The sequence below is a fragment of the Chroicocephalus ridibundus genome, chromosome 7, assembly GCF_963924245.1.
Source record: "Chroicocephalus ridibundus chromosome 7, bChrRid1.1, whole genome shotgun sequence".
Classification (NCBI taxonomy): Eukaryota; Metazoa; Chordata; class Aves; order Charadriiformes; family Laridae; genus Chroicocephalus; species Chroicocephalus ridibundus.
In genome coordinates, this window is record NC_086290.1 from 21,024,503 (window position 1) to 21,038,738 (window position 14,236).

At 37.2% G+C, this 14,236-nt stretch overlaps 1 protein-coding gene across 3 annotated transcripts in view; it reads left to right on the top strand.

Moving 5' to 3' along the window:
- CSRNP3 (cysteine and serine rich nuclear protein 3) overlaps positions 1–14,236 on the top strand; it is a 114,267-nt gene that overhangs the window by 36,571 nt on the left and 63,460 nt on the right. Inside the window, exon 1 of one of the 3 annotated variants that reach the window (XM_063341722.1) lies at positions 8,865–8,889. The exons of the other annotated variants lie outside the window; for them this stretch is intronic. The gene's annotated coding sequence lies outside the window, so the exon portion shown is untranslated. Of the gene's footprint in view, positions 1–8,864; positions 8,890–14,236 lie in introns of those variants that run through there. 3 annotated transcript variants of the gene reach the window in all.

The following is a 14,236-nucleotide window of genomic DNA, read 5'->3' on the forward strand; positions in this document are numbered from 1 at the left end:
GAAAGTTTACTCTTGCTCATTGATTGTTTGCTAGTCATTTTACTGGAGTCAGCATTTCACTTTGTTTTAGATCAGAACTTTTTTTCTAAATTCATGGTTAGGGAAGTTAACAGGTGAATTCATGCTGGCCCAAACTTTATCTCAGGTGCAACTGGAAAATTTCTTTAATTTATGTCAGTTAACCTTCTGTGGATTGCTGAAGCATGTTACAGACCAACTATGCTTACCCCTGCCATTAAATATAGTCCATAAGCAAAGCAGGGGGGTGGGGCTGTCAGTGAAGTCGTTCAACAGATCTGGAAACTGCTAGGTGCAATCATGTTAAAGCTGAGTTTTATATTTAAGAAATATTCTAGGAAAGCATAGGGAACACCAGTACCTGTTTGCTCTATATTCAAAATATGTGTACATAATTATTTGAAAGAATACATTAAAGCAACAAAGTGAAAAATGTAACTTAAGGAAACTAGCTGAAAACAAAAGGAAGTTGCTTAAATTTCTCTATTAAACTCAATTCAAGGCTTCTGAGATTAATTTTTTTTTAAGATCTGAATACTTCCACATTCACATTGCTGCTTTTCATATTATTCATGGTTAAGCTACTCAGTTTGCTCACCTGCAGTGAGGCCAGCCCAAGAATGTTCCTGTGTATTACGATTATTTTCTTTTCAGTAGGATGGCCTCTGCTTAAAGGGCAAATGGTTGCAGTAAGCCCGTCCTGTCAGTTAGTAATTACGAAGTGTCAAGTGGTTCCAGTGAAAGGCAGGAAGAACTCCAGTGTGTGGAGTTGGTCTGTGCTTTGGCTCTGCGAGATGAAGAGTGAAAGGCTCTTGTAGCCTTTGTTAGTCAAGAGTAGAGTTTTATTTTACTGAGTTTCATGTCACAGGGAAAGAACCTGCAATAATGTTTGGCATGGAGCTGGACCACCTTGGGTAGGGGCACAGGCCTTCAGATTATAATTCTTTTTCTGAACAGCATATGTAAGAGACAGAAACTAATGGCAATATTGATTTTTAAAGTGATTTGCCTCAGTTTAAAATACCAAAAAAGGGGTCTCAGGAATACTGAGAACACTGACCAAAAGTCCCTCCAGGGTAGCTCAGACATGTAATCAAAGAAATTCAGTCCCCTTAAGCAGAGACTTGTACTGAATGTTCTGGGAAGGGTCTGTCTGCTGTTAATGTAGCCAATGTGTAGAGCAGGAGTAATAAATACTCTTGCTTTACAGAATCTGATAGGATTATTAAAAACAATAATCATACCTGTTATTGTAAGATTCTTTGTTAGATTTGGGGACCTGCTTGACTCCTTAGTTAAATTCACTGAAGCATTTCCAGCATGAAAACCTAACCCAGCAGACATTTTCCATTATCCTGTTATGTCATGACTGACTTCAGTTTTTACAGTTTCTATGGCAACTGTGATTTTTGATTGGTAAAGAATAAAGTGGTAAAAGATTTTTATTTTTTTTTTTTTGGACTGTACAGTATTTTTCCATCAAAGGAGTAGAGTGAAAACATCAAGATATTTTTTGCTTATCAGTATTGTAATTGAATTGCTGCCTAAATGTGGATACCTGTTTGTGGCAGACTCCACATATGCTAATTTTTCAGATAGAACAGATTAGCAAATAGCCCTATTACAGTTGCCAAATAACTTTCTGGCAAATTAATGATAATTTATACTTACAATTTAAAACATTTTTCAAATCACGTAGATACTTACATTCCCATGTTAACCCTTAAAGAAATGTACTTATGAAGACATGGCTCAAAGGAGCACACCAGGTTGTTTTCTGAGATTCTTTGGCAATTTTTGCAAGTCATCAGCAAAATGGTACTTGGGAACTAATTACAGAACTTCATTAGGTGGGAGTCAAAAAAAAAAAAAGGAGAGAGGAACAAGAACATGACTTACTGGATTATAAGAGAACAGAGAGGGGGGTCAGAATGCACAGGTTAACAATTAGTGGTTACTGGGGAAATACAGAGAGGAGCTAATAAAGAGCTGATCAGGGTGGGAAGATGGCTTGTTGGCTGTGTCACATATGAAAGAAAAGAGAGAAGGAGGTTCCCCGAGACAAGAAGAGCTTGACAAGCAACAGGGTGTTTTTCAGTAAGAGCAAGAAAGCAATGGTAACAGATTTTACTTGGTAAATATGTCAGTTTGCAGAAAGGGCTACAGACTGGCTGGCTCATAACTGGGAAAAGAGGGAGGGCTAATGAGCAGAATGAGAATGAGCCAGCTTATCAAGATCAAAGGAATTTAATGCTCCAGCAGTTTGCAAAGTCTTAGTCAGTGAAAGTGACTCATCCTTTTTCACTACATTGATGTGTGCGGAACATATTTCAAAAACACATTAGACAATGACTGGGTAATGTTGGTTGGGATTCTATGACACTTCCGGATCGTTTCTGCATTCATTAGTTAGAGAAAAGCCCCTTGCACTAAGAATATATGTATAAATCCTGGTCCATATTCAGCAGTACATACTGTCAGCGTGTCTGGAACCAGCTTTTGCAGGCAAATCTGGGATCCCTAGTTCAGTATGATGTTAAGACAATGTATAAAATGATATTTACTGATTGGCTCTTGTCTGTGAGATTTTCTAAAAATTAAACATGGTGGTTGCATTTTGTCCTTGATTTGTGATGCAGAATAAAAATTAGATTCACAATTGTAATAGTATACCAGATTGAGTCTTAGCCACTATTTTAGACTTTTTATTGCACTTGATGTCTCTAGATGCTATTACAATATGCAAAATAATTTTAATAACTTTACAGTCTAATTTATAGACCTAGAATGTGAGGTTTCTTTTTTCTCACCTGTGACATGTGCATGCAATTTTAGAAACACAAAATCATGATGACTATGTCTCTCTTGATTAAGAGGAATGTATGTAAGCCTGCAGTCTTTAAAATCCTTTCAGAAGTTCTTTTCAGCTAAATTCTACCTTGGATTAGAACTAGTTTTTCCCAACATCCTTTTCCAGAGAAACCATAAGGTTGGGATGTAGATGGGCTTTATTTTAGTGAAGATTTGCTCTATCGTCTTTGGCAAATAATACCAGAATTTTAAAACGTGTTTCTAAGGGTAAAAACCTTAGCTGTCTTGGGCAATACAAGTAGCTGTCCTGCTCTTCAGACATGAAGAAGCTTTATGACAACATTTGGATACCAGTGAAAGGTGTGGGTGGCCTGATACCACTATATTAGCTTCTGTAGAGAAATCATTGATGAATCAAATCACAAAGGAGGGAAAAATGGATTTTTCTGTTACCAGGTTATAACTTCTAATAGGTTCATTTCTGTCTGAAAAATTTTCTTCATGCTTACTTTCTCAAGACTGCTCTATCCTAACACTAGCTTTTATTCCGTGAAAGTCCCATGTCCCTTCAGCAGCTTTCTTTGAATTTGCTTTATGTGCTCTTACAAAGCAGGTGAAGCTTCAGAAAGACTCTTACAATATCCTGTCTTATCTAGTGCCATGCTTTGTTTCATGCATTTAGTACATATTCTGCATTTTATACAGGTTTATAGCTTTTACTACAGTCTTTAAAGATGTTTTGAAATTTAAAGCCTAGTTAGAATTAGTGCTTTTAAGAAACTATATTGTCTTATTGTCCATTACTGTAAACTTTATAATTAATTCAAGCACGTACCACCCTCAATACATGAGCCATTGGGTGGTGTTTTCTCCTTCCTGAACGCTGCTCTGCTGTTCTTTGCTCACACAAGCGATTGATTTAGCAGTAGGCATGACTGAGGGCAGTTAACGCTGGAAGGACAGTGACATAAAGGCGCAGGTTCTACTCATAGTAGATCTTCTTTTAGAGGTTCTCTCCATCCAGTGGCTTGCTCCTGTTCAAGAGGTTTTCCCTATCAGTTGATAACGGCTTACAAAACTGTTGTTTGTGTGACCCTGCTGTAAGAGATCTTAAGTCTTTAGCGGTGTGCTGGGAACAGTCTTCTGTGCGGTTTTTGTTTGGTTTTGTTTGTTTGTTGTTTTTTTTAATAGACTAGCAGTTGTACTTACAAGCAGAATTAACAAGCAGATGAACTTAAGAGTTTTGTCTCTTCTTGGTGCTTCATGATGAAACTCTGTTCTAATGCTTACAAGAAAGATGCAGCTGTATCTTCTTATCTGTGTTTTCAGTATTATCAGCCTTTAGTGATCAAGAGTTTTCTATTCTGATTTTTATTGGGCCATTTGTATTGTACTAGGACTTTTTGGCCCTATTGGGCCTGGACTTGGACCTGTAAGATGAAGTCCTGTATCTGCAGAAAATACAGACAGACTTCCTCAGATACTTTATAGTCTTACAAGACAGCAAGCATATAGAATAAATGTAGAACTGTAGGGAGGAATGGATCCATGGAAATTACTGACCCGTAAGCAAAAAATTAAAGAACTTTGATTGAAACATTAGGAGAAAAAGAAAAGTATTCTGCCTTCTGGAGGCTATACTGGCTTCTTGCTTTCTTCTTCCTCTCTACACCAGCTTCATCTCCCACATGTATTATAGTCTTGCCATTTGCTGAGATGTCCTGGTGCTCATGGCAATCCACTGGTGTGCGCCAAGTATGAAGCGTATTGAAGATCCTGATCCTTACAGGAATATAAAGACACCAAGTATCTATCAGTCCTCCCCAAAATATCATAGTGACATTTTCAGCTCCAGTTAGGAGAACATACGCACTCTATTATTTCTTTGGAATTTGTCAATTCGGTGAAGTGAAAAGAGTGACACCAATTGTTTGATTTTTGCTAAAGCTCTGATGGAAACCAGACAGCTTTCTCAGAACTTTCTCCATTCCATGACAGCTTGGCTGTTTGGCTTCCCAGCAATCTTGCTGTGGCGTCTTGTGTTCATCTACCAGTTGTTTTGAGCTTGTAAGAGTAAAGCAAGTGAGGGGACACGATTCTTCATTGATGCTGTTCAATACTATTGATTATCATTCTTCTGTTCACTAAATATCATATAATCATAGAATCATTATGGTTGGAAGAGACTTTTGTTGGTGTTTTGATTGTGTATGTGAATACTGATGTTACCCGACTGCAATGTATTTGTAGCACTAATAGCATTAAGGTGTGGGTAGCATCCAGACCTTGAAGCTTATAGTTCAGAGTTTTCATAATCCCTGTAAAAAACTAAAATTAAATAGATAAGTAGCTGGTTTAGTCTGAACTCACATAGTAGTGAAATTACTCTGTTCTAAAGGGGAAAAACCATTTAGCAGTTGTCAAGGACATTGACTTGTCCTGTTATTTCCCAGTTCACTATCAAAGTCTATTAGAGTCTTTTTGCATTTTAATGAATTCATCACCAACTATGTATGCCCCAGAGTCATAGTGGTGAGAAAGGGGTTTTCACCATCAGACTGACTGAAAACTACACCACTTCCTCCCAAGTGAGGCTTTAACTGTTATTAGCTGCGCTCCAGCCTTCTTACATGACTGGGTTTCACTGTGTACTTGTGTGCAAAATAATATTGCGCCAACCCATTAACTCCCACTTGCAATGAATGTACTGAATACGCTGTCAGAGAACTTGCTGTGTGTTTGTCAAAGGCAGCTTAACCTGTGAGTGCTTTCTGACCTTCTGTGTTACTGGGTTGCTCTGTATAAATATAAATATTTTTCTTATTTGCAACTTCTTGTAAAGTTGATTGTCTCCATTTTGGAGACCGTAGGCTTGAGATGCAGACCAAGGATAGATTTTTAGTACTGAAAATTAGGTTTTGTGTGTTTCCAACTGGTTAGCTGAGTAGTTTATCTACGCAAGGATATTAGGGGATACTTTTGAAAATGTTAAAGCCTGAGTTATGTTTGTCAGTAAACTAATGGCAATTCCAAGCGCTTCTTTAGCTCTTCCTTATTTTAACTGAGGCATGGCTGTATTTGTACATCACCTGCTAGCAAAAAAGGGAGCCATAGGCAGTGGTCATCTGTAGAGCTACAGTTCAGCAGTGGTTACTATGGAAACTGTACATGACCTACATTTTACCAAAAAGTGATAAAGTTTCTGTGATTTATTTTAATTTTTTTTTTATAATGAAGCACACCTATTGATTTAAACTACTGTTTTTCATCTTTTACACCTTGTTTTACTCAAGTAGTATTCTTAGTTTTGAATGATTAGTGTGGAATCGACACAGAAATCTTGGAGCAGAGATACCATTTCATTGTTACACTACTATTTAAAATTAGCACAAACTGTTACCTTTGCTGTCATATCTAATTGTATGTTCTTAGGAAGAAGGTAACACAATTTGATTAATTACAGTGTGCATAATAATAATGTATTATTTATATAGCTGCAGCGGATGGTCTATAATGGCTTCAGCAGAAAGAAAAATTAACAAGACTGAGCCTATTTGACTAACATTACAAGTCAGTAGGCTACTGTGTGAATAAAGTTACTCAAACTATTGGACATTGAGTAACCATCAAAAATGCTTCTGGATTTAGTAATTTCAGCTGCTTGTTGCCGTGAAGGAAGTGAGAATTTTCTCAAAAAATGAGAATATACTGCAGACACTGTTAGAGAAAAGAGCAGCTGGAGGAGAGGACAATGTGTGACATTGGAAATAAAGCTTCAGTTGGCATTTTAAAGATACATTTCTCACAATGAGATTTAACACAGAAGGGTAAATGTTTGGCTCAACCAGGACAAGCAATGCCTAATGAAGTAATTAAATGTTGTGATTTTGTCTAGAACTTTGGCAGATGAGCCAGGCCTGGATTTTCAGAAAATATAGTTAAAATAGATTCTCAGAGAAAAGATTTGCATTTACATTTTTTTTTTTTTTAATTTGGGTGGCTTTGTTGGTATTTAGGTAAAAACCCTCTTCTACTTTGAATTGTTTATTCACGCTTCTTATTATTCATGATTCATTTATTCAATTATTATTCACACTTTGTAGTGTGAAGGAATCTTTAGTTTCACAGAAATTAAAGACAGAGAAAAACTAAAATGTAGACTTGTTTGGGACCAAATATATTTTCCCTCATTACTTTATGGATCACCTACTAATTACTGAACCCTCTCTCATAGCCATCAGAGTCTATCATGACATTTGGTGGGACTTCTAGAGGCTGAGGTGGGATATACAGATCCATAACTGCCCATATGTACAGTCCTTCCTCACTGTTCACATGTACAAGATCATATGCATCTGCAGCTGATGCTGAACCACCTCCCGATTTCCTCTGTATTTCCTAGTTTCTCTTCTCTGCCCACGCATCTTTTGTAGCCCTGTTTATGGCTCTGAAGTTCATACAGCCTGCACAGTACTGTGTGGCACACTACGCTCCATCACTTCAGTCATGTGTTATTAGATTAGCTACCAACTCATTTGTTTGCTTACCTCAAAAAATAAAACATTTTTTGTTACCTTCTTCCCTCTCCAGAAAGCTCGAGTTGTATGCGTTGCGTCCAGCTGCCTACACTGTGACACATGTGAACAGCAGCAGTAGTATTGGCAAGAAATATTAATTACTTGTGTAAAACAGCCAATACTAAATGCGTTTGGGAATTGATCTATCATCTTTATGATGCAGACTTCAGTTATCACCTAAACTTCCTGTATCATGATCAAAACCTTTGTTTTCCCAAATTATTTTGATCCTAAGAAATCTTAAGCATGACTTAAATAGAGAATGGTGCAACAGCAAGTGTTGCACCACTGATGCTCAAGGTTATGGCAAAGACGGCGTGTAGGAATTGTATGCCCAGAGAGTGATGGCCTGTGCAAAAGGAGGATATGAAAATTGCCAGAGGACTAACTGGAGTCTGTACCAAAGCTTCTTCGTAATCACATTGTTGTGAACTAGCTGTGGGCACAAAATACCTTCCAGGCACGTTTGAAGTCTCTCTCTCTCTTCTCCCCGTGAGCCTGTCTCCAGCTGTGCTCAATCTTCAGTGCCACAGAAGAAGGTGAAAAATGATCAGTCGAGGTGTAGAAATGAGATTCTCCATTCAGAAATGTTGAAATAGATATTCCTTTCCGATCCTCTGCAAGCTGAGCTGAAATACTAATCAAGATAAGATCCTGACGTTATTTTAAAGCAGGATCACAAGTATTAGGGCCAGAACGGAAAGTGACACAAACAGGCATCTGTAATGGCAAAGCCAGTACTGTCACTGCCTTGTGCCACTAGTCCATTCTCCCTTTTCTACAGCCACGTCCCCGAGTGTGCAGTATGGATCAAATGTTTTTTTCAAAAACTATATCCAAAAATGTCTTTTAGAAAGATATCAAACCTTGCTTTAAGGACTTCACCAGATGGCAAGTCTGTCACCTGCCTTGGTAAGCAGGATTAATGTTTAATTGTCCTTGCTGTTACTGAATTTTTTCTGTGCAGTGAAATACACGGAGGTTTTCATGCTCCCTGTTGTGTCAGAGCAGAAGTAGCTCATGTGTACTAGAAGCCAAATGTGCATACTGGCTGTGTGCTCAAAGGTCTTATGATCGTTTATACTAAAAAGTCAGGTCTGCTCTTCTGAGCACTATGAAAAAAAAATTTCTATTTGATAAGTTAATCAATAATTGTTTGCAATAATTAAATATTTTGGTAAAATAACTTCTGTGGCTTACTCATACGTGTGACTCACATGCTGTTCTGACTCTTTTTTCCTCTAATACGGTAATTGGTTTCCTTGCAAACAAACAGAATTTTCTGTTTATTCTGTGAGTGTGCATAAGGCGTTGCCAATACTTTGATAGAAATTCTAAAAGTTTGTTGGTATCATTTTAACAGTAATGAGACGTGAATTTCGTTTTTTTAAGGACAGATTAAGGAAATGTCTACAGACTGAAAACATGATTTCAGAGGTCTAAAAATCTCGTGAGAGAAACTGGCGTTCTTTGAGATCACAAGGTCAGTAGTACAGTAGCAGTTATTCACGTGCATATATCTATACAGTTATGCAGGTCCAATTTTAATTTTGTACCATTTAATGGTACAAAAGATGATCTTATATTTTACATCTCTGCAGAGATTTTATTAGCAATTTTGGAACAACATTAGTAAAAAAATCCAATTTCCAGCTGCAACCTTATGTTTAAAAATGCTTAAAATTCGAGCTAAAAGCCATTGGATTAGTATACATCAGCAGCTTCCAAAGTAATTAGATTTATACAAGAAATGTGTTCCTAACTTGTTGCTTGTGTTTGTAAATGAATGAATTATTGCACATTTGCATCTTTCTTCACTTGCTTGCAAAAGTATAAGCTGCCTAATATTTTGGAAAAGAAAACACAAAGGTATCTGAAGAGGTATTTTCAAAGCTTGTATTTTAATTTGTCACATCATGATGTGACTTAAGTTTTCCAAAGGCTGGAAGTAATGGATATGATTTATTCAGCCACAAAGAGCGAGCCAACACATCTCAAGTAGTAAATGTGTTCAGAGAACTGTGTGTAATCAGTACAATATTTTAATAACATCACAAAGTAATTTAAAATGCTTGATAAATAGCAAGAAAATGATGATAGCATCTTCTCTTGGATAACGTGTTCATAATTTGTTGTAATCTTTGCTCGGATACTGGAAAACATGTATAAATTATCCTTTAGGTGTTTGTAATTAGAATGTTATTTCTAAATGCTACATGTACTGATGAAGGAAATATCAGAAAGCAGGAGTGTAGCTAACTCTTATCCTGAAGGGTCTGTTTGGATTATGGGTTAACCGTGATATGAATGCAGACCTTAAACCTGTCTTTTCATGAATGACTGTGGGTCTAAATGTAGTGGTATGCTGCTTATGTACAGCATCACGTGGACATGCACATGTGGTCCGTGACCACATAGTCACTGATCTCCTTTTCCTTTTTACCTTGTTGAATGTGTTTATAGCCTGACACAAATGAACTTTGTATATGATTTCTTTTTACCTTATCTGGATTATCCTTATCACACATTACAGAAGGCAGTTGGAAGTTGATTCTCTTTCAGTAGCTTAAGCCTTATATTATGTTGTGTCTGATTTTGATTATCTGATGAGTTTCTACAGTGAAGAGGAAGATGCATGCTGCTTAATGAAGGCTCACTTGGCCCAACTTTCCTCATCTTTAGTGCATAAGGGAAGATTAATTCATTAGAATTTTTGCATAATATTCATTTAAGAAAGAATAACACTTTCGATACTGAAATATTTTTCTTTTGCTATACTCAAGTGATGTGAAGTGTGTTCCTCTTATTTGTGTGCTTAGCCTGCAGTAAGGTGGAACTATAATGAAAAAAACAAAAAAATCAGTATTGCTGACTTGAGATGGCCTATTAAGTTAGATTGGTAATGCTGCAGGAACACTTCCCAAATGATCCTTGGTGTTACTGTTGTTCCACTGCTGGGTGCAATTAAAAGTGTGATTTAGAAAGGTAAATAGACCAATATTCCTTTAGTGGCTGCATCAGAGAAGGGGGGTGTGGGGAATTTTCAAGTACTGAGTAATTTACATTGAGGCAACCTGAATAGCTCACGGTTAATTTGTGCCCTTCTCTGGACAGGTAGGATATATATGTAAAATCTTGGGAAAACCTTCAGAAGCGTGTTATGTTTGTGTTGCAGTATAATAACTTCAAGTGGTTTTAAATTATGTATATAAATAAATCTTGCAACATAAGGCCTAATCATACAGTCATTGTTGAAGAAAAACTTTTGAGAATGAGGCTTAGTGTCTATATGATAATGCTGTATGTGTGACTTTCTTTTCAGGGTTCTGGTGATTTTTTTTTTTTTTTTTTTTTCTCCTTTTCTCCCCTTCCCCCCTCCCCCCTTCCCCCGGTGACTTCATTAACTCTTAACGGGTTTTAGGGATCAGAGGAGGCTTGGCGAGGACTCACTAGCAATAACAAATCTGTAAAGAAGTCTGGCAATTACTAGCTGTGCAAACATATAGAATTCTTTGCATCATTCCTCCATAGCATAACACTGGCGATCGCCAAAAACAATGCACTAAGTTCTGTTCTGTTCTGTTCTGTCAACAAACTGTAACATAAATTCATATTAAAATTCATTTTGATTCGAATCTTTAATATTTATGTAAAAGGAAAAACGTATTAGGATTTCTTAAGAGTACATGATTTAGGAATCTAAGCCTCATTTTTAGCAGAATGAAGGCTTGTCATTCAGTTGTGTATTCATATCAAATTTCTGTAAAGTAACATTGTGTCACATTGTTCAATCTGTTCTTGGTAAGAGTAATATTTTAGAGCTCAAAGGTACTGTAAAGGAAGCAGGTCTAACATAACCTCATTTTACTAGATAATACTTGCCCTGATCTTACTTATCATATATTAGCATTTATTGTTTCGTTCAACATGGAAATAAGAAAAAAAAAAAAAGCAACCTAGACCAAATGCAAACGGCGGGATTGTTTGTGGAATGCAGCTGCACGTGATAAGTAGGCCCCATGCTGCCATTTGCGTGGAAAGTCTGTGTCTCACACTTGGTGAGTTGAACTTTTGGAGTCGCTTGCAAAACATTTACAAAGAAGGAAGATTGTTATCTGCTTTTGTACAGGTAACATCCAGGAGGGCCTTTCACTCACTGACAAATCTGTGGCTAAAGCGAAGGACCCTAAGCAGCCCCCATAGGGTAGCCCCCCATTCCTGTAGCAGTCTGGACTGCCAGTCTTCCTGCCTTCTGGTAACGCACAGCCACTGGGTACAGGAGTTAGTGTTCTCATTCATCGCCATGGATAACATTTAGATGAGAAGACAGTTTTCTCCCTTCTGTTTTTCTAATTCTCACAATAATGCATGTAAGAGGAGAACATGTGATTCTTGACTTACCATGTGATTTGATAAGAATCTTAGACTTGTTTAAAAATTGCCTTTTTAATAAACAAAATGCTTCACTTATTTCAGTAAGCATGAAAAAGTGCGTCAGATTTCTGCAATTAATTTCTTAGATGCCTAAATGTTACTGAACTGGCAAAACTCGTTGATACAATTGTACCTAAATTTCTGGGTCATCATCAGACACTGGAAGACAGTTACTGCCCACTGCTAATTCCTGGTTATATCTGCTATTGTAATCCTGCAGTGTGAAGCCAAGCTTTTGTTGTATTGTTCTGATTTGAGAAGTGGAGGAAGGAGAAGAGGTCCCACCGCCTCCCCACTTCTCCCTCTGGTACTCGGAATTAGGTTTCTGGACTATTTAAGAGATTGGTTGAACGGGGTTTCCTTTCCCAGGCTTTATTTAGTAAATAACATCAGTAACTGATCTAATACCTGAGACGATAGCATAAATAAATAACATTATAACAGAAGTTATCTATTTTTTTTGATGTTTTTTCTCCTTGCCCTTCCTTTTGTGAAGGGGAATTTTGTTCTGTGTTCTTTTTAAATGGCGGGTTAACTGCTGTAATAATAATTTAACCTCAGATAGGTGGGATTTGCACAGAATTAAAATGAAAAGTTTTTGCAAAGGCTTTTGTGTTAACCAGTTAAGTTTAAAGTAGCTTTAGATGTGCTTATTCTGCAGTTGTTTCATGACAGACTACAGTCTGCCAGTTCAAGCGCCTTGTCGCTTCTGTGCCTTCTTCCTTAGGCAGGAACCTATCTTTTCCACGCTTTGTGGACACCCCCTCTACACTCCCCTTCCCACACAGTGTCAACAACTTGCACTTAATTTCTCCCTGTGGATCAGCCCTCATCAATGGAAAAATAAACCAAAACAAAATCCAAACCAAGAACCATCTACAACTCTCAAAACAATTCTGCATTTACAAGGTCTGAATGGGGATGGGGATGAAAAATGTACATATTCCAGTCTCCATCCACTCTTTTAAATGGAGGGGAGTGGAGAGACAGCATAAATCACTAATGTAATTGTGCTGGAACAGCTGCCCAGATATAGCAACTGTGAAATCTGTAGTGGAAACCTGATTAAGTGGGTTTTTTAACCACTGTGTCGTCTAACTTAGCTCTATGTGTTGTGTCATGGTATCTGGATCCAGTGGCTGCTTTAAGACATTTTAGCTGGTAGGGATAAGCCCTGGTGAGAGTTACTGGACAAATGCCGTAAATACACCCTCCTCAGTGGTGCTGTCTTGGTCGTATGATGTGTACTCACATAGCACAGGACAGATACGCGACATGCAGAGATTCACCAAAAGCTATATATTTTTGAAGGGGATGATCTCCACTATCACAAATGCAACATTTTCCCATGCCAGGATCTATAAAACTGCAGGACAACTGAACAAAGGATATTTCAGGAACAAATAGCATAGTCTTATTTTCAAAAAAGACATAATTTAATTTTATGTGATGGTGCCTGCATTTTAATGCATAGCATAATAAAGCCTGAACCCTTTGTCTGAGGTCAGCCTACCTACTAGAGTCTTCTTTTAGGAGTAGTTAAGCATATAAGGAAAAATTCTTCTCTTCCCTTAAACATTTTCCAGTGGTTCAGTGCAGGAGTTTTTAATCAGAAATCATAATATATGAAAACTTGGAAAATTTATGTGACTATAAATTCCCCTCATAGCACTTTTCTCCCTCGAAGTTAGAAATACAGAATAAAAAGATTAAAAGGCATGTGTCCCGTGTTCCAACTCGGAGAACAACTGCTGCAAAATTTCCCTTGTAGTACTAGGGGCTTGTATTGTAAGTTGTGAGGCTGTGGTTTCCTTTCTGAGAGTCTTGGTCAGATACAAGTATTAGCTAAAAAAAATATATTTACTAGGGATGGCAAACCCAGTATTTAGAGAGCAAAATTAATTTATACATTTTGTTTTTCATATTATGTAAGCTATAAAAATGCATGAGTTGTCCATTTCAGGACTGGGGACCAGTTTAAAAACCCTAAGTAATTTCACTGGAAAAGGTGTGTATTATGTAAAGAATAAGCACTTTCTTAGTATCTCTACCCTTTTGTCTGCGAAGAGGCAGATTTTGTTAATAATGTGATGTAGTGTTTGAAATGAGACACAGGGACTTCAGAGACTGGTATTCTAGGCTCTAGAGTTTCCTTCCTGTGGGAATTTGAAGAATTCATTAAATATATCTGTCCAGGAGAGATTAAAGCCCTCTTTTAGCAAGGTGCTTAAGTTATATTCATGAGAATAACTGTGCTGGGTCTGTTGTTTTTTAATATCTCTTCTCACTCAAATGAGGCCTTAAAAATCCAGCCATCTAAAATGACAACACAATAAATAGTTAAGAATACTGATAAACAATTTAAAAACATATTATTCACACTTAAATATTTTAAC